Source organism: Plecotus auritus (genome assembly GCF_963455305.1).
Source record: "Plecotus auritus genome assembly, chromosome: 7".
Classification (NCBI taxonomy): domain Eukaryota; kingdom Metazoa; phylum Chordata; class Mammalia; order Chiroptera; family Vespertilionidae; genus Plecotus; species Plecotus auritus.
Window position 1 is genome coordinate 81621086 of NC_137774.1, and position 21732 is coordinate 81642817.

Consider the following 21732-nt stretch of genomic DNA (forward strand, 5'->3'; position numbering starts at 1 on the left):
TGTATGGTATAAAAAGGTGGTCTAGTTCCATCTTTTTGCACGTATCTGTCCAATTTTCCCAACATCATGTACTGAATAGTCTATCTTTACCACATTGCACATTGTTGCCTTCTTTGTCAAATATTAATTAACCATAAAAGTGTGGGTTTATTTCTAGGCTCTCTATTCTGTTCCATTGATCTATATGTCTGCTTTTATGCCAGCACCATGCTGTTTTGATTACTATGGCCTTGTAGTATAGTTTGCTATCAAGTAGCATGACTCCTCCAACTTTGCTCTTCTTTCTCAAGATTGCTGTGACAATTTGGGGTCTTAGTGGTTCCATATAATTTTTTGGAATATTTTTTCTAGTTCTGTAAAATATGTCATTGGTATCTTAATAGGAATTGTGTTGAATCTATAGATTGCTTTTGGTAGTATGGACATTTGTATGGACAGTTGTTGTTGTTAATCCTCACCCATGGATATTTTTTTCATTGACTTTTAGAGAGAGTGGAAGGGAGGGAGAGGGGATAGAGAGAGAAAAAAAAAACATTGATGTGAGAGAAACACATCAACTGGTTGCCTCCCACATGCACCCCAACCAGGGCCAGGGAACAAACCTGCAACTTGGTATGTACCCTTGGCCAGGAATCAAACCCACAACCCTTTGATGGGTGGTCCAACACTCTAACCACTGAGCAACACCAGCCAGGCCAGTAGGGACATTTTAATGATGTTAATTCTTCCTATGCATGAAAATTATATATGCTTCTACTTATTTGTATCCTCTTCAATTTCTTTCTTCAACGTCTTATAATTTTTCAAATACAGGTCTTTTAAAATATTTGGTTAAATTTATTACTAGGTATTTTATCCTTTTTGAAGCAATTGTAAATGGGATTGCTTTCTTAGTTTCCCTTTCTGATAGTTCATTACTGGTGTATAAAATGAAACTAATATCTGGATATTTATTTTGTATCCTGCTACTTTACTGAACTCATTCATTAAATATTAGCAAATTGGATCTAGCAATACATTAAAAAGGTCATACACTATGATTAAGTGTGCTTTATTCCAGAGATGTAAGGTTGGTACAATCTATATAAATCAATTAATGTGATACACCATATAAACAAAATGAAGGATAAAAAGTCACAGGATCATATCAATAGATGTAGAAAAAGCATTTGATAAAATCCAGTACCCATTTATGATTAAAACTCTCAGCAAAGTGGGAATAGAAGGAACATACCTCAACATAATAAAGGGTATATATGACAAACCCACAGCCAACATCATATTCAATGGGCAAAACCTAAAAGCATTTCCTTTAAGAACAAGAACAAGACAGGGATGTACACTTTCACCACTCTTATTCAACACTAGAGGCCCAATGTATGAAATTCATGCAGGAGTAGGCTAGGCCTTCCTTCCCCCAGCTGCCGGCACCAGCTTCCCTCTGGCACCCGGGACCCGGGCTTCTCTTGCAGCCCTGGTTTCGTCCAGAAGGTTGTCCAGAAAGACGTCCGGTCTAATTAGCATATTACGCTTTTATTATTATAGATAGTACTGAAAGTCCCAGCCACAGCAATCAGACAAGAAAAAACAAAAGGCATCTTGATTGGAAAGGAGGAAGTAAAACTAATTATTTGCAGATGACATGATACTGTATATAGAGAACCCAGCTCTGGTGCTCTGGGCTGGGGAGTCTGTTATGGGGCTGAAAACCCCATACTTCTCACGGGGAATCGTTGCATCTGGGTTTTCCCTCTGGAATCTCAGCAACTGACCATGGGAACAGGGCCAGCCCTTTTCATGGCCCTGCCCTTCCTACCAGTCTCAGTGTAGCTTCTTCTGTAAATCCTTCGTTATAAAACTTGTATTCACCTGGTCTTCAGTTGCTTATTCAGATTGATTATTCTCTATTTTAGTTGTACTAGTAATTCCAGTTTGGTCCTTGGAGGAGGTGAGTGTAACATCCACCTAGCCCACTGCCACCTTGGATCTCCCCTGCAGTTGGATTTTTTCTACCTCTTCTCCAGTGAATTATATTGTCTTCTTTTGGTTAATATTTTATTAGCATAAATTTAAACACAGTATGCTCTTAACTTTAATCTTCTTCCATGTTTTTGTTTCAGGTCCCTTTTATATTCTAGTGCTATTTATCTGGGCTTTTTTTTTTTTTTTCCTAGTGTAACCTTGCCAGAGGTTTGTCTCTTTTATGTGTCTTTTAAAAGAGCTAGCTCTTTGATTTATCATGAATTGTATTGTTTTTCTGTTTTCCAATTTGCTTATGTTTGCTTTTATCTTTCATTTGTTTGTTCTGCCATCCTTAGATTTATTCTTTTTTAATCTCAGTTTTTTAGTTAATTGATTTCTTTTCATTTTTATTTAATAGCAAAACCTTTAAGCGAGAAAGATAAATATCACATGATAGCACTCATTTGTGGAATATAGTGAACAACATAAACTGACGAACCAAAATAGAGCCAGAGGAAAAAAGTATTTTAGAATATAATAGAAGTAATCCTGTTATTTTCAGATCTTTAATATTTCCTACTTTTGTGATATTATACCATGTTAGTACAGTTTGGATAATATTATTATATTTAAAATGTTTTTCTTGAAATATCAATTTTTATTGCATGTAATATTATATTTAAAATCATTTTTCAGATAGAGGAGGAAGATGGCTGCTGATGGGAAGGCAGACTGCAAGATAGTGTGTGAGTGAGAAAACAAAGGTAGAGTGTGTGGTAGCACAGGGCGTGTTTGTTGGTGAGTTGAGGGACAGCTATATTCCAGGAGACTGTGGGGGACCAGGCAGCCCCCATTGCTGCTAGGTTCCCTCCCAGAGCGACCGGCTCAGATGTGGAGACCGTGCCATCTTGAAGGGAAAAGTGGATATTATCGGAAACCTGAAAAGCCTGGGGAATCTACAACTAGGGCACCCACCGAATAGCTGCAAACCCGAGAACACCAATCCCAAGTGGTGCAAGCACATGGATTCAGAGGAGCTCTACACACCCTCACGGAAAGGAGAGAGAGAACTACATAACCAGACACCTGGAGAAGAGAGATCATGGGAGACAAAGAAACAGCCCGCATATGAAAGAAAAGCAGGCATCACCAGAAAAGGAAGTAAACAAAATGGAAGCAAGCAACTTGTCAGAGAAAGAATTCAGAGAAATGGTCATAAGGTGGCTGAAAAGAATGGAAGACAAATTCGACAGTATGTGTAAGAACCAAGAGGAAATGAAGAAGAACCAAGAAGAAATGAAAAATGACATCGCGGCTGTAAAGAACTCAATAGAAAGCATCAAGAGTAGACTAGAAGAAGCAGAGGACTGCATCAGTGAGCTAGAAGACAAGGTAGGAAAAAATACCCAACTAGAGCAGCTTCTAGAAAAAAAAATTAAAAACAGGAGGAGAGCCTAAGGGAACTTTGAGACAACACGAAACAAAACAACATCTGCATAATAGGGGTGCCAGAAGGAGAGGAAACTGAGCAAGGAATAGAAAACCTGTTTGAAGAAATACTAACAGAAAACTTCCCTGATATAAGGAAGAAAAAACCTACACAAATCCAAGAAGCTTACAGAGTCCCAAGCAAAATGAACTCCGAAAGACCGATGCCAAGGCACATTATAATTAAATTGGCAAACACCAACAACAAAATAAGAATCTTAAAAGCGGCCAGAGAGAGACAGAAAGTTACCTATAAAGGATCCCCCATTAGACTAGCGACTGATTTCTCAACAGAAACACATCAGGCCAGAAGGGAATGGAATGAAATATACAAAGTCATGCAAATGAAGGATCGGAATCCAAGAATACTGTACCCAGCAAGGCTATCAATCAAAATTGAAGGTGAAATCAGGAGCTTCACAGACAAAAAAGGACTAAGCGAGTTTATTACCACCAAACCAGCAATGCAAGAAATGCTAAAGGGTCTGCTGTAAAAAAAAGAAATAGGAAGCGAAGAAGGAACACGGGGTAAAGAATAAAAATGGCGACAAATCAGTATCTATCAATAATAACTTTAAATGTAAATGGATTAAATGCCCCAATCAAAAGACATAGGGTAACGGATTGGATAAGAAAACATCACCCATATATCTGCTGTCTACAAGAAACCCAACTCAGAAAAAAAGACGCACACAGACTGAGGGTGAAGGGATGGAAAAAGGTTTTTCAGATGAATGGAAATGAAAAAAAAAAAAGCTGGGGTAGCAATACTTATATCTGACAAATTAGATCTCAAAGTAAAGGACATAAAAAGAGATAAGGAAGGCCACTTCATAATACTAAAGGGAGCAATCCAATAAGAAGAAATAACTCTGGTAAACATATACGCACCCAATACAGGAGCACCCAAATACATAAAAAACTCCTGGAGGATATCAAGGGGGACATTGACAGCAATACAATCATAGTAGGAGACTTTAATACCCCACTATCACCATTGGACAAATCCTCTAAACCAGCCTTGGGCAAACTACGGCCCGCGGGCCGGATCCGGCTGTTCTATCCGGTTCTCTTGCTCTCCCCTCCGCTCCTTTACTTTGAATTTATATTAGTTCACACAAACACTCCATCCATGCTTTTGTTCCGGCCCTCCGGTCCAGTTTAAGAACCCATTGTGGCCCTTGAGTCAAAAAGTTTGCCCACCCCTGCTCTAAACAAAAAATCAGCAAAGAAACATCAATCCTAAATGACTCACTAGACCAGATGGAATTAATTGACATCTTCAGAACATTTCACCTCAAAGCCACAGAATATACATTCTTCTCAAGTGCACATAGGTCATTTTCAAAGATAGACCATATGTTGGGTCATAGGCAAAGCCTCTTCAAATTCAAGAAGATAGAAATTATATCAAGCATCTTCTCAGATCACAGTGGCATAAAACTGAAAATCAACTACAATAAAAACAATCCAAAAAAATCAAACACATGGGGATTAAATAGCATGCTATTAAACAATGACTGGGTTACCAGAGAGATCAAAGAAGAAATAAAAAACATCGTGGCAACAAACAACAATGAAAACACAACAATCCAAAATCTATGGGACACAACGAAAGCAGTCTTGAGAGGGAAGTTCATAGCTCCACAAGCATACTGCAAAAAACAAGAAACAATGGTAATAAATTACCTAACCCTACAACTCAAAGAGTTAGAAAGAGAGCAACAAGCAAAGCCCAGTGTAAGCAGAAGGAAGGAAATAATAAAGATCAGAGCGGAGATAAATGACATAGAGACCAAAAAAAAAAAAAAAACAATACAAAAGATCAACAAAACCAAGAGCTGGTTCTTTGAAAGGATAAACAAGATTGATGAACCTCTAGCCAGGCTCACCAAGAAGCAAAGAGAGAAGACCCAAATAAACAAAATCAGAAATGAAAGAGGAGAAATAACAACAGGCCCCACCAAAATGCAAAGGATTGTTAAAAAATACTATGAACAACTCTATTCCAAAAAACTGGACAACCTGGAGGAAATGGACATATTCCTAGAAAAATACAACCTTCCAAAACTCAATCAGGAAGAATCTAAACATCTCAATAGGCCAATAACTATGGAAGAAATTGAAGCAGTCATCAAAAAGCTTCCAGCAAACAAAAGCCCACGGCCAGACGGCTTCACAGGGGAGTTTTACCAAACATTCAAGGAAGAATTAAAACCTATCCTCCTCAGACTATTCCAAAAATTTCAAGAGGAAGGAACACTTCCAAGCTCATTCTATGAAGCCAGGATCACCCTAATACCAAAACCAGATAAAGACAACACAATGAAAGAGAATTACAGGCCAATATCCCTCATGAACATAGATGCCAAAATCCTCAACAAAATTCTAGCAAATCGGATCCAGCAGTACAGCAGAAAGATCATACACCATGACCAAGTAGGATTTATCCCAGGGATGCAAGGATGATACAATATCCGCAAATCAATAAATGTGATACATCACATTAACAAATTGAGAGATAAAAACCACATAGTCATATCAATCTATGCAGAAAAAGCATTTGACAAAATCCAACACCCTTTCTTGTTAAAAACTCTCAACAAGGTGGGAATAGAAGGATCATAGCTCAACATAATAAAAGCCATATATGATAAACCCACAACCAACATCATACTCAATGGGCAAAAACTAAAACCATTTCCCCTAAGAACAGGAACAAGACAGGGATGCCCACTTTCACCACTCCTGTTCGACATAGTACTGGAAGTATTAGCCATTGCAATTAGACAAGAAGAAGAAATAAAAGCCATCCAAATTGGAAAAGAAGAAGTAAAGCTGTCCTAATTTGCAGATGACATGATATTGTACATAAAAATCCTGAAAGACTCCATCAAAAAACTATTAGACTTAATAAATGAGTTCAGCAATGTAGCAGGATACAAAATTAACACCAAGAAATCTGTGGCATTTCTATACACCAATAGTGAACTTACAGAAAGAGAGACTAAAAAAGCAATCCCATTTACCATCACACCAAAAAATTAAGATACCTAGGAATAAACTTAACTAAGGAGGTAAAAGACCTATACAGGAAAACTACAGGACACTGAAAAAAGAGATAGAGGAAGACATAAACAGGTGGAAGAACATACCATGTTCATGGATTGGTAGACTCAACATCATTAAAATGTCCATACTACCCAAAGCAATCTATAGATTTAATGCACTCCCTATTAAAATACCAACGACATATTTCACAGACCTAGAAAGAACTCTCCAAAAATTCATCTGGAATAAAAAAAGACCCCAAATAGTTACAGCAATCCTGAGAAAGAAGAACAAAGTAGGTGGGATCTTAATACCAGATTTCAAGCAGTATTACAAGGCCACTCTTCTCAAAACAGCCTGGTACTGGCAGAAGAACAGACATACAGACCAATGGAATAGGATAGAGAACCCAGATATCGACCCAAACCACTATGCTCAATTAATATTTGACAAAGGAGGCATGAACACACAATAGAGTCAAGACAGTCTCTTCAATAAATGGTGTTGGGGAAATTGGACAGATACATGCAAAAAAATGAAACTAGACCACCAACTTACACCATACACAAAAATAAACTCAAAATGGATAAAGGAGTTAAACATACGACAGGAAACCATAAAAATATTAGAGGAATCCACAGGCAGAGAAATCTCAGACATATGCCGAAGCAATTTCTTCACCGATACTGCTCCTAGGGCAGTGGAAGCTAAAGAGAAAATAAACAAATGGGACTACATCAGAATAAAATGCTTTTGTACAGCAAAAGAAACCATCAACAAAACAACAAGAAAGCCCACTGTATGGGAGAACATATTTGCAAATGTTTTCGCTGATAAAGGTTTAATCTCCAACATCTACAGAGAACTTATGCAACTTAATAAAAGGAAGATAAATGATCCAATAAAAAAATGGGTAACGGACCTGAATAGAATCTTTTCAAAAGAAGAGAGAAGGAAGGCCAAGAGACATATGAAAACATGCTCAAAGTCACTAATTATCCGAGAGATGCAAATCAAAACGACAATGCGGTACCATCTCACATCTGTCAGAATGGCTATCATCAACAAATCAACAAATGACAAGTGCTGGCGTGGATGTGGAGAAAAAGGAAACCTCGTGCACTGCTGGTGGGAATGCAGACTGGTGCAGCCACTGTGGAGAACAGTATGGAGTTTCCTCAAAAAAACTAAAAATGGAACTCCCATTTAACCCAGTAATCCCACTTTTAGGAATATATCCCAAGAAACTAGAAACACGAATCAGAAAGGATATATGCACCTCTATGTTCATAGCAGCACAATTCACCATAGCTAAGATTTGGAAACAGCCTAAATGCCCATCAGCAGATGAGTGGATTAGAAAACTATGGTACATCTACACAATGGAACACTACGATGCTATAAAAAAGAAGGAATTCTTACCATTTGCAGCAGCATGGATGGACCTGGAGAGCATTATGTTAAGTGAAATAAGCCGGGCAATGAAAGAAAAATACCACATGATCTCATGGAAAATAAAGAACATTATAACCTGATGAACAAAACGATAGATACAGGGGCAGTAAAGCACTGAACAGACTGTCAAATTACAGTGGGCAGGCTGGGGAGTGTTGGGGAGGGAGGGAAATAGATCAACCGAAGGACTTGTATGCATGCATATAAGCACACCAATGGACACAAGACACCTGGGGAGGGGGTGGGATGAGGGTATGTGACAGGGGGTAGGGGAGGCTGGGTAAAGGTCAATGGAAAAAGAAAAGGAGATACATGTACTACTATATGTAATACTTTAAACAATAAAAAATTAAAAATAAAATCATTTTTCTTGAAATATTAATGTTTATTGCATGTGACATTATTATATTTAAAATAGTTTTTCTTGAAAATAAAAATAAATAAATACCTTTTAAGCTATATCTTTTCTCCAGTGAGTAGCCAGAGAGATGGATGCACTGTGAGAACATCAGAGCTAGGAGAGAGGGCCCAGAAATAGAAAAAATCAAAAGCACCCGTCTGTGTTGGGACTTGGCTATGCATCCAAAACACCAGTTGTTCAGATAATGCTGCTTTATGCATCACTTCTTGTCTATTGTTGCTTCCTCCTGAATACTAACTAGGGAGGGAAAGTGGTCTCTAGTTGCTAGAAACTAAATGTTTGTCACCCACCCCCACCAAAAAAAAATTCGTATGTTGAAACCTAACCCCCAATGTGATGGTATTAGGAGGCGAGGCCTTTGGGAGGTGATTAGGTCATGAGGGTGGAGCCCTCATGAATGGGATTAGTGCCCTTATAAAAGAGACCCACAGAGAGCTCTCTCATCTCTTCTGCCATTCGAGGACAAAGTGAAAGGATGAATATCTATGAACCAGGAAACAGAGTCCTCACCAGACACCAAATATGCCTGCCTTTTTATCTTGGACTTCCAGCCTTCAGAACTGTGAGCAATACATTTCTGTTGCTTATAAAGTACCCATCAGTCTATGATATTCTCTTATAGCAGCTGGAAAGGACTAAAACACTAGTGAAGGACTGGAAGCCATCTTTCCAGCAGTGATACTGTGACTGTAACCCTTCAAACTTTATCCTTCTCTGTAGGATTCATGGTCTCTTTGAATCACTTTTGTCTAATTCGGGCGGGGGAGAGGAGGCTGGGGCTCCATGCTGGTTGTTTGGAGTTGCATCAGTCAGCCCGAGAATGCTATGGCTGCATGACAGACAGCTGCACAACCTGGGCATATTTCCCACACCCTGGCACAAAAGCCTTCCCCACCCATACTTTCACCTCCTTACCAATCTTTCCGGCTCTGGGGAACTTATGCAAGGACTCATGAAAGAACATTAAGAGAAAGATGACAGGGAGCCTGTGACGGGTGTTGACTGGAAATAGGAATCGTTGTTGGTACAGGTGCGAGAATAGGCGTATGGTGGGGACTGAAACACATTTTTCAGCCAGAGTGGGCTAAGTCTGCTTGAAATGAGGTCTTGAAAAGTCTCAGTTTCAAGGCTGCCTGGAACCTCAGCAGAGGACAGGAGTAGACTGGGGCCAGGATATCCAACCCTGCTACCTGGTCTCTAAGGAATGTGGCGCAGGACAGCATAAATATCCACTGGTCTTCTGTAGGCGGAGGTCAGCACAGAGGAAATACAAAATTTTAGGGACAGAAGAATGGGGGGCCCCTTCTTCACTGAATGTAGATCTTCAGTCCCAATCAGTTCATGCAGAATCTCAGTCCTAGCATTTCACTGCTAAAGTGATGGAAAAAATAAATGTTTACTTAGCTGTCCCTGTGTGCCAGATATTGCGCTTAGTTTTTTTTTTTTAACAACTTTATAGGGATAGAATTTACATACCAAAGGATTGACATATTGTGAATGTACAATTCAGTGATTTTCAAAAAATTTATAGGGTTGCACAGCCATGATCATAATCCAGTTTTAGGATATTCCATCACTTCCCAACACTCCCTCAAGCCTGTTTTCAATCAATCCACATTCCCATTCTCAATTCCAGGCAACCAATGAACTTTCTGTCTGTACAAATTTGTCTTTTCTGCACATGTCATAGAAATTGAATCATGCAATATGAAGTCTTTGGCATCTGCTTCTTTCACTTAGTGTAATGTTTTTGAGATTTGTCTATATAGTAGCATATATCAATATTTTATTCCTTTTTATTGCCGAATAGTATTCCATTATATGGATATATACATTTTGTGTATATGTTGACCAGTTGATGGATATTTGCGTCATTTCAGCTTGTTAGCTATTATGAACAATGCTACTGTGAACTTCACTTACCAGTCTTTGTGTGGACATACGTCTTCATTTCTTTTGGATAGAGATTGAAGAGTGGAATTTCTGAGTTGTATAATAAGCTTCTGTTTAACTTTTAAAGAAACTGTCAAACTGTTTTCCAAAGTAGCTGCAACATTTTACATTCCTACCAACAATATATGAGGGTTCTAATTTCTCCACATCTTTGCTAACACTTGCTATTGTCTGTCTTTTTTATTATAACCATTGAGTGTATAGAGATATCTGAGTTTTATCTTGTGTTTAGTTTTATATTAGCCAGTATAGGCCAGGTTATGCTGAGGTAAGAAACAAACATTAAACATTATTGGCTTAAAACAAACAAACAAAAAAGTTTATTTCTCACTCATGCTAGCTGTCCAGCAATGATTAGAACCAGGCAGGTAGGACAGTGCTATCAAAGACACTCAGGGACTCAGGCTGCTGGAAACCCTTGGAGTTAAAAAGTGAATTGCACACCAACTCTGAAAGTTTCTACCTGGTAGCAAGGAATCACCTTCCCTCTTATTTTGCTGGCCAGCAAGTCATATGGTCATGGTTATAGTGACTTCAAAGGGGATGAAAAGTACAACTGAAATATTGTGACTAGACTAATGCCTTTCACAACTACTAAGGGGAAGGTACAACCATCACTATTCCACACATTAGGGAACCAAAGCTCAGAGCCTGAGTGCCTTGATGAAGGATGCATAGCTAATAAACTGAACCAAGGCAATCAAGCTTGTATTCTCAGTTACTATTGATTAAAGATGGATTTTTGAGACATCACCATTGGGAGAGTCGGGGAAAAGGACTCTGCTTGACCCAGAGTGGGTAGATCATAGATCTAGAGAAATCCTCAACATAGTCACCAAGTTCTACTGGATATTGGTGCCTGCCTTAGGCACCATGTAACCATCTCCTAAAAGGTAGAGAAGACCCCTGGTCCTCTCACCTCCTTCTTGACTACAAATTGTATCCCTCTGCACCTACTCCCCAACCCCCCTCCGCCATGTATGCACCATGTTTTTGCTCTCAAAAACTCAAGACCTGAGAGCCCTATGTGATTGGATCTGACAACATAAACTTAATTCGAAAGCAACAAAACCACTGGGGGGAGGCTCCATGTTCGTGAATAAGACGCTGCAGCAGGTAACCCTCAGTAGGCTCGGTGCCTTGCACGGCAGGTGCCCGTGGTGTCTGGTCCACAGCCGAGTGCTGGGTGCCGTGTAGTCAGTGGTCAGGAGCACAGGCTCCAGGATCAGACCTGGTTTGGAGACCTGGCTCTATTGACTGGCTTTAGAAACTTGTGTGAGGTACTCCTCCAAGTCTCAGTTCCCTCTTGCGTGAAGAGTCCATTTCACAGGGTTGCCAGGATTTAATCAGGAAGTGTCTGAAGAGCACGTAGCATGGTGCTTGGAACTCGGTGATCATAGGCCAGTGGTCGGCAAACTGCGGCTCGCAAGCCACATGCGGCTCTTTGGCCCCTTGAGTGTGGCTCTTCCACAAAATACCACGTGCGGGAGCGCACGTACAGTGCGATTGAAACTTCGTGGCCCATGCACAGAAGTTGGTTTTCGGCTCTCAAAAGAAATTTCAATCATTGTACTGTTGATATTTGGCTCTGTTGACTAATGAGTTTGCTGACCACTGGCCTAGGCCATTGTGTTAATGATACCAATACCAGTATAGTCATCATCAAAGCATTCAGGTAGATGGCAATAGGAAAGTCTCCAGATTTGGTTCTCAGGGATTTGCTGGTCTTTGAATCATATTCTTGATTGAAATGGTCCTTGGATACCCTTACCCACCTGTCATCATGCCCTACTTCTGTCAACACTGGTGCAGGGCCATTTATGACTAGTTGAGGAAAGGGAAGGGAATCCAAAAGAAGATGATGAATGAGAGAATCAAATAAGAATAGGCCAGTGAGTAACACAAGAGACAGTCATTTTCTTGAGGGTAGAAACAGCATCGTGCTGTGGTTAAGAACATGGTTCTACCCTTTTACCAGCTCCGGGACCCTAAGGCGGCCCTCTGTCTAGGACAGTGGTTCTCAACCTTTCTAATGCCGCGACCCTTTAATACAGTTCCTCATGTTGTGGTGACCCCCAACCATAAAATTATTTTCGTTGCTACTTCATAACTGTAATTTTGCTACTGTAAATGAATGGTAATGTTAATATCTGTGATTTCCGATGGTCTTAGGCGACCCTGCTAGCGGTTCTCAACCTGTGGGTCGCGACACACAGGTTGAGAACCGCTGCTGTAGAGCCTAAGACCATCGGAAAACACAGATATTTACATTACGATTCATAACAGTAGCAAAATTACAGTTATGAAGTAGCAACGAAAATAATTTTATGGTTGGGGGTCACCACAACATGAGGAACTGTATTAAAGGGTCGCGGCATTAGAAAGGTTGAGAACCACTGGTAGGAGAACTCATAAGGGGAGATCAAGGCAGCCTTAGTTTTGCCTCCTGTTGTCTCTTTAAAGACCATCTCCGTGGGTAGGTCCTTGCCCTGGCACTGATGGAAACTTCAGGTAAGCACCACAATCTTCCTTTTTTCATTTTTTTTAAGTCCTATGCTTTCTAAGTCATAAATAAGTCTCATTCCTAAAATCAGAAAGTCCCATCCAATATGTTAGTCAATACTTCAAACTTTATTTAAAGGTAAGCCTCTTTTCCTCTCCCTCCATCTGTGGCCCACAGGAGCATGCCTTCAGGAAAGAGGGAAACAGACACTATCTTGCCCAACATACACATGCGCGGGGTTAGAAGAGAGAAAACGCAAGGCGAGTAGGAGAGAGGGAGGAAAGTGCTTACTTGGCTGTTAGCCAAAGGATGGCATTGCACCCGCAGGGAAAGTTTACCTGGGGTCATAGGCGGATATTAGCAAGATCCCGTGTTGGGGCAGCGCTATTCAGACCACCAGCCCCTTCGTGCTCCCATGCACCTGGTGATTCACCTCCAGCCTCTGGTTGATGAGAGCTTGTTGACCCTCTAGGTCACCCTGTGAGATGCTATCTAATATGATCCATTGGCCGGCTTGGTCCATGGCTGATCTGTAGGAAACACTCATGGTCTTCTCCACAGAATGAGCTTTGAGTGTGCAAGCTGACATCAGATTCATAGCCACGTCTTTCACCCTCCAGACTGCTCAGGAGTGGGTCAGGCACAGTTCCCTGTGTCCTGTGCCTCCATCTCTCCAGCTACAGGGACCACTCATCAAACTCCATAAGAAGCTGCTCTTATTGGCTATGAGGTGCAGGAATAGGTTAAACATCTCCACTGTGCACATGCGCGTGCGTGCGTGCGTGCGTGTGCGTGTGTGTGTGTGTGTGTGTATGTGTGTGTGTGTGTGTGTGTGTTGGCAGGTGAATGACAGCATGGGATTTGCAACAACAACAAAAAAGTCTTCCTAAAACCCTCTCTTAGTACTTGTTGAGTCTTTGATATCCTCTTTGTGGATTACGAAACTGCAAGGATTAGAGTTGCAAAACTAGTTCTGAAGTATTTGCTTTTAAAAGCTACATCTGGTAACTCATTTTGCAGTTCAATATCTATTTGATCTTCATGTCTCACCTTCGCTTTCTAATTTAGGGGAGAAATTACCTATTCATACTTTCCTGTGGGGTTTTTGGGAGATGCAATGATGTAATCATTGAATGTGAAGTGCTAAGCAGAGTGCCTGGCACAGACACCTCAGATCTATGCTGATATGATTTGCTCTGAATCCCCAGCACCTAGCTGAGCAAATGACACATAGAAAGTGTTTAACACATGTTGGTGAATGACTTGTAGAGAACTACTGTGTTTCAAGGCAGAATAAAATCAGTGCTAAATCAGTGTGTAAGCCCTCTATTGTGGCAACAAATGAAGTGGTAGGTAATTCTGGCTCAGGACCCAAGGAGGCTCCAGCAGGGAGGTGGTATTTGAGATCTCAGTAAACAAGAGGAAGCAGGAGGGTCTGTGTTTCTGAACACAGAGCCCAACAGGGTTCTCAAAATCCTGTCTGATTATGAGGCAGGCTCTCTGTTAGGGATCTTTTGGTGGCCAGTGATAGAAAATCAACTCTGAACGGCCTGTACAACGAGGGGAAATGATTGGCTTATCAAAGTGCAAAGTGGGCTCTGACCGGTTTGGCTCAGTGGATAGAGCGTCGGCCTGCAGACTTGCAGGTCCCAGGTTCGATTCTGGTCAAGGGCATGTACCTTGGTTGCGGGCACATCCCCAGTAGGGGGTGTGCAGGAGGCAGCTGATTGATGTTTCTCTCTCATCGATGTTTCTAATTCTCTATTCCTCTCCCTTCCTCTTTGTAAAAAATCAATAAAATATATTAAAAAAAAAGAAAGAAAGTACAAAGTTGAAGAGTAGGGTCCAGTATTGGGACCAGCTGGATTCAGGGTTCAGATGTCACCAGGATCTGTTTTTCAGCTTTGCCTTATCCTAGTGCTGATTTAATGCTCAGCCAGGCTCCCCCTGGAGTAGCATGCTGGCCCTTCCCAAGACCGCCTGCCTCCAGTGCAAATCCAGAGGGAAGTTGCGAGTATCTTCATCCTAGCATTCCCAGCAAAGTCCGAGATCCACTGTCACGGGCCCGACCCAGCTCCCATGGCCATGCCTGCCTGACTCTCATTGATGGGGAGTTATGAGCTTGGTGGGTACCAGGCAGTAAAACCAACAGATATGTATCCCAAATACTTAATTTTTACTACAAAAGACCAGGTTCTGCTGCTAAACTGCCTGACTTCCAATGCCGACTTACCAGCTGTGCGACCTTGGCAACGTACACAGTCTCAGTGCCTGTTTCTTCTGCTGTCGAATAGCAATAATATTTGTCCCCACCTTGTAGGGGTTTTGGAAAGGTTGTTGAGTTTCCCCAAAGTGCTTAGAAGAGCGCCTACAATGACCTGGCCAAGCCCTGGGTTGATGGCGCTCTTGTTGTTACTCTGTTGACTCTGTTGCCCCATCACTTGATGTGTATTCACTACCCGCCCCCGTCGTCCATCTTGGTGAGGTGAGTACATCACCTCTCAAGCACACCTCACCATGCCACTCAGAGCAAAGCCACCCCAGGCCTGGAACAAAAATGGCCATGCCTAAAGAAGGTCCTTTTCATTCATGTTGCCCAGACATCCCTGTGCTTGGCAACATGGAGGAAACAAAGAGGAAATCCTACCACTTGGTCCCTTCCCTTAGGGTAGTGGTCGGCAAACTCATTAGTCAACAGAGCCAAATATCAACAGTACAACGACTGAAATTTCTTTTGAGAGCCAAATTTTTTAAACTTAAACTTCTTCTAATGCCACTTCTTCAAAATAGACTCGCCCAGGCCGTGGTATTTTGTGGAAGAGCCACACTCAAGGGGCTGAAGAGCCACATGTGGCTCGTGAACCGCAGTTTGCCGACCACAGCCTTAGGGAGTTTGCAATCTAATCTAAAAGGCCAGGACACTGTGTCAAAGACAGCCTGAACCAGGAGCCATTCCCAGAGGGAACTGCCAAAGGGCCCCACCAGGGTGTTGATAGAGTGCCATCCTCCCTCCACGCTCCTTCTTGGTTATAATGTGAATGAACCTTTAGGAAAAGAGATGGAGACAGAATCGGGCTGAACCCCAGTGTCTGACTCTCCTGGCTTTCTTCCCCACCCCTCCTGGACCAGACTTAAAACTGAAGAGGACAACACTTCCCCACGTAGTACCAGCAGGGTAACTCGAGAACATCCCTTTCACGAGTCTGTCCCTGTGGAAAGGACCTTTTGGTGACACTGAGCTGAGTGTATCCTGCTCTATTTATAGGCCGTTTTTTCTTTTTTTATTTGAGTCCATCTCTAAGAATAAATAATGAACTCATCCTGGGGTCAAGCCAGAGTCTACAACTCAGAGACAACCTATAAATCCCTTCCCCTTTCCTCTGGTTCTGGAAGGGACTCTGTAGTTCGAAGGTGAGCCACTTTCGTTTGCTGGGCTGGGGTGGGCTTCAGACCCAGGCATGTTTGGAGATTTGGTTTTATGGTGGTTTTTCATGATGGTTTCTGGGAGCTTTTTTGGCATTTGATTTTGGATTGGTGATGGAAAAACAGATCTTGGACCTCTTTGTTATGCCTAAAGGAGGGACAAAGACTAGATGGTTGGTTATACTTCAGATGCAGAGACCCACTGATGTCCCTCAGTAGGAGGATGTGGCATTGGAGAACGGTTACCCTGTCCTTCCAGTACCCTCCTCACCTGGCAGTGAAGACTGGAGCCAGGCTATCTCATAAGATATGGGGGCTTTTTTTTTTTTTTTTTCAGAGTGTGTGATGAAGACCCGGTGCCATAACCCAAACTTTAGGTATCTAACCCCAGAACATGGTGCATGACAGTCCAAAGGAGCATTGTCTCTAGCAAATTAAAGTTTATGTTCCAAGCTTCCCCTGAGCTGACCTGCTGGTTTAGCAACTCCTCAGACCAGACCCACTGAGTCTGAAGGAAATGACATAAATGAAACCTTTGGGTTTGGTTCAGTATATTTGCATATTGCCACTTCCTCCATTCTCCCTTTCCAGGAATTTCTCTTTATGAAGGTAACCAGGCTTCTCTGGGAAGGGGAAGAACAGTGTCTCCTCATTTATTTATTCTCCCAATATCTGTTGACCCTCTACTCTGTGCCAGATACTATTCTAGGTACAGGAGATGCCTTGATGAAGAGGACAGAGTGATCATGTGGTGAAAAGGTCTGATTTACATTGAAAAAAATCAGCCTCTTTGCTCAGGCTCACGGTGAGGTGCTTTCCCAGCAGAGCCTGAGTTTCATTCATTTATCCATCCTTCCATTCAACCGGTATTTATGAGGCATGCCTTCCATGTCAGGCACAGGGCTGGGTGACTAGATACACTGATCTACTAAAGAGATTCATCCTTGTCCTTAAGAAGCTTGGAAGAGAGATGTCAATCAAATAATCACCTAAATATAGAAATTATTACAAATGTTTGGGAGTCCTGTAGAGTAAAGTTCAGGGTGACATGTGAGAGCTAAAGGGAGGGACCAACCTGGCTGTGTGAGCAGAGAATTAGCAACAACTAAGAATACTTGAGTTGCCCCAGACGGTGTAGTGTCAATTGAGTACAGAGACACTGATGTCTATCTGTAGGAGATATGTTTTCGAGTTTCCATTAGCTGTGTTGGGCCATCCACACTCTCCCCTGATTGTCCTGAGGACTGTCACAGGCTCATGGGTCTCGGTAGCCTTCAGGAGAGTTCATGTCCACAGAGAGCATGAGGGTTCCTTCCAGGTCACCTGCACATTGAGGTTTCGAAATTGACTTATGGGTCTGCTATGGACAGGGTGAAATATCCATTTCCTTATGGGGCATCCTTCTCATTCTGCCTCATTGGGTAAAGGAGTAAACAATATCATCATCATATGTGGTTTTCATGCTCTTCCTTGTGAAGGGTGGTCTTGCTCCTCTACTCGGAGACCTGGAGAGAATGATGTCCCCACGCTCTCCTCTGCAGTGTTGGGGCTTCGGCTGTTCACATGCCTCAGCTTTGTAAAGGGAACTCTCCGAAAAGCAGTCGGCGCCTCACACATATCTTTCTGTATGAATTTGGGTGCAACTTTGAGCAAATCCTTCAGCAGAGAGTTCAGTTTCTTCATTTAGAAAATATTAGTATATTTTAGCGATTTTCAACCGGTGTGCCACAAGAATTTTTAAAACATGCAATACCTGACTATTTAGTCAGGGTCATTGACCTCTTTTAACTTTGATTGTCAAATAAAAAAAAGACAACAGCCAACACAATATCTGTATGATGTGAATGAATCAAAATTTTACCTATTTTTTGTCAGGTTGGCAAAAAATATATATATTTTGGTGTGTCACAGAATTTTAGCAATTATGTGTATTGTGAGATGAAAAAGTTTGAAAATCATTGGTATATTTTGTCTCTTTTATGCCTAGTGTTCTGCTAGGTATCTTGTTAAAGCCAAGAAAAATACAAGAAATTGCCCTGCCCTCTAATAGTTTTCAAGGCCATTCAGAAAATAATGCCATTGCTTGATTTAAATAATAGTGATTGAGTACCTACAGTGTGCCAGACACCCAACCAGGAATTGGAAGGTCCATGCAGCACAGGCTTTGCTTCGTGGAGCTTGCAGTCTAGTGAAGGGAGAGAGGTACCCAACCTCTCATCGAACAGGATAATTCCAGCTGGTTTTACACACGAGGTTGGTCAGCGAATACCTCACAGAAGGCATGACCTTGGTGAGCTGAGCCCTGACTGATGAGATGGAGTCAACTGTGAAGGGAAGAGCATTTGAGATCAAGAGAGAGAGCAAGCGGAACACGAAGATGATGGGCTTGTTGAAGGAATAGCAGGAAGCTGGTGTGACTGAATGTGTAGCAAAGGGGTGAGTGACAGGTAGCCAGGGTGCAGAGTGTGAATTTTCTTTTGAATGCAGGGGAAGCCTTTGGCAGGCAAGCAGGGCATTCCAGCCTGTACTTACCAATCCACCTGAGGGAGATCCTGTTGCTGCAGTGACATTTGGGGAACCCTAGGAGATCCTTAGATGGAAAGAGAAGAAATCAATGTTGGTCTGGATAAGAGAGAATAGTCACCCCTAATCTTAGAAGCTTTCCTGGGTAGGAGAGGATGAAACTGCAAAGTGAGTAAATCATGAAACAGTCTCCTGCTTATTGCTCAGCATCCATTCCGTCAACTCTCCTTCGGAAAACCTGTTCCTGAGAATTTGGTTTGGCACAAGTTTGTCAGAATGTTTTTCACCTCCTGCCCCAACACCAAAGTGATTGGCTCAGGGATGGACACAGGACCTAATTAGAGTCAATGAAACACAAGAAGACATTTCTTGGGACCTTATGGCACAAAGAAGTTTCTTCTCTCTTCTTTGAGAGCCACCAGTATGAGGTTGTAAAGTCTGGAACCACTATAGCCATTTGTAACCACGGGGATAGATTCTGGAACTGCCAAAGGTTGTGGGGGAGCACAGTATGGTCCCTAAGGATGAAGCCAACATCACAGAAGGCAGCGCCAAGAGGTGGAGAGAACCAAGGCTTTGTGACAGCATTGAGCCCCTGGATCAAGCCTCACCTGAAGCCTGACCTATTGCTAGGCTTTATAGTGTCCTCGGCCAATTAAACATTCTTTATTATATAAACCAGTTTAAGTAGGGATTTCTGCATCTTGCAACATACAGAGCCCATATGATGCAAACCTTAGAATAGGCACCTGACAGTGCCAAGCACCTCCTCTGCACCCCAGAGCCTCTAGGAGGAAGTGAGCCTGTTCCAGAGCCCAAATAAAAGGCCTCGCCTCCCACTTCTCTATTTCAGGGTTTCCATGCCTCCCGTCACCATAGCACTGGGACTCTCTTGGGAAGGCAGATGAGCAAGAGGAGAAGGGGCCTGTTTCCAGGCTGTGTTGCCACGTTTCATGGTTGGGGAGGGTGGGGGCGCTGGTGAGAGAGAGAGGCGGCTCCAGGCTTGACATTTCAGGATAGAGATAACAGGGTAAAAATAAACTCCCAAGCGCCTGTAGTCGTGCTCGCTTCTCTTGCTTCACAGTTCTTATCTCTCCCTGCTTTGGGGACAGAAAGGTTCCTTTCAGGTCACAGCTGGCTTGCCTCCCTCCAGCCCTGGCTGGGGAGAAGGAAGTGTAGGTGGTGGTTTACATCTGCCTGCGCCTGCTCAGCCACCCCGAGCAGTCAAGTGATTCCCTCCATCCTGCAGCCCCACTTTTTACTTTGTGAATAATCTCACACATCTCTGTCCTCCTTGGATGCTTCAGTGGCTGGCTGGATGAGATGAGCGGGGCCAGGGCTGGGGACCCCATTTCCCAGATGGGAAAACCAGGGGAGGCTGGAAAAGACGAAATGACCAAAGCCACATAGCAAATGAGTACTGACGTGTTCTGATCTGAACCCAGGGCCTTGCCACCTTTTGGTCTGTGAAGGGGCGGGGAGGGGGGGTAAACAGAGTTTGACTCCCTTTCTGTGGGTGCCTGATACAGTCACGTAGGCTGGGTACTCCACGACGGCTGGAGTGGGGGAGGCCTTCACATCACCTGTGACATTATCATGGGCTGCCTGACGGCCCTGACCTTGGTGCCCTTCCAATCACGCATCCCCAGAGTTTTGTATGTGCCTGGGGGCAATCTACTTGCTGACTGCTGATTTGCCACTGGGAGGACACAGTATTGAGGACCAAGCCTCAACTCTGCCACTAGGGTTCCCAGAGGCTTCCTGAGCCCGGTGATAGCAGTATTTGTACGTGCTAGGACTGTTGCAAGGATTAAATGAGCTACTGCGCGTAACACCCTCAGCCTGTGTCTACCACGTGGCGGTCTGAAATCTGGGGCTGCCTGATACAGCGATCGCTTTCCTGTGCCTGTGTTTGAGCGCAGTGACAATGCCACTCATCGTGTTAGTAGAATAGGGCCTCTGCGCTCTGTCTCGGTGGCCAAGGATTCGCACTGAGCCATTTCATCAGTTAAGACTCTGTGGTTGCCAGTGACCGAAACACCGATCCTAAGTGGATAACATGAAAGGGGAATTTGTTGGCACAGCGGGGAGCTGTAAAGGCGGCCAAGGGTAGAGGCTAACTTCAGGCACAGCTGGATCCGGGGATGGAAGCGATACCATCAGGATCAGGTTTCTCTCTCTCCCAGTTTCTCAGCCCCTTCCCTCGCTATTGGCTCCCTCCTCGTGGTGGCAGAAATGGCTGTGGGAGCCCCCCTGTCTCATCTCCTGGGGACCAAGGGCAGTGGGAAAGAGCCTGGCCCAGCATTCCCAGCAAAAGTCTCCGTGTCTCTCACTGCCCATCCCTGAACCCATCCATCCTTGTGGCCAGAGGAATGGGAAGCCCAGAGGGAGTCAGGCCTGGACGGCGTGCGTGCCGCTCCTGGAGCCAGGGCTGGGTCTGCTCCACCCACACCCCAGATCTGAGAGGCAAGAACAATGGTTGTCCAGAGGGAAGGCAGGCATGGCTGACACAGAAAAGGCAACTTGGCAGCCGCCCACCCTCCATGGCCTTGTGTCCCGTAGAGGACATTGATGAGTTGGCTTCTGTAATCCCCGGGAACAGAAGGAGCTACAACCGAGCTGCAAAGCCCGGCTGAGTGTCTCCGACAAAAATAAAAACTCCCAAGGCTGGCTCAGAGCTGACTGCTGACCAGCTGGACCCACTGACCTCAAACAGGATCATTCCCTGGGCTTGACCCACAGCCCGCCGGGTGGCGAGCCAGCACCCTGGACTGGAGGCTGGCAAACTGGGGGCTTTTCCGGGCACCAGCTCCCTGTTTCACCTCGATTGCTAATTACTAATTATTTACTACTTATTTGTCTTTCCTTGAAAAGGGAGCCAGTGGTAAATGAAAAGCCCCTCTGAAAACAAGCACAGTGAAAACAGCGCCATCATTCCATGGCTGCTGATGGC

General features: G+C 43.2%; 1 protein-coding gene across 2 annotated transcripts in view; it reads left to right on the forward strand.

Annotated features, from left to right (window-relative positions):
• MRTFB (myocardin related transcription factor B) overlaps nucleotides 1-21732 on the forward strand; it is a 307130-nt gene that overhangs the window by 12338 nt on the left and 273060 nt on the right. Inside the window, exon 1 of one of the 2 annotated variants that reach the window (XM_080680360.1) lies at nucleotides 16220-16244. The exons of the other annotated variant lie outside the window; for it this stretch is intronic. The gene's annotated coding sequence lies outside the window, so the exon portion shown is untranslated. Of the gene's footprint in view, nucleotides 1-16219; nucleotides 16245-21732 lie in introns of those variants that run through there. 2 annotated transcript variants of the gene reach the window in all.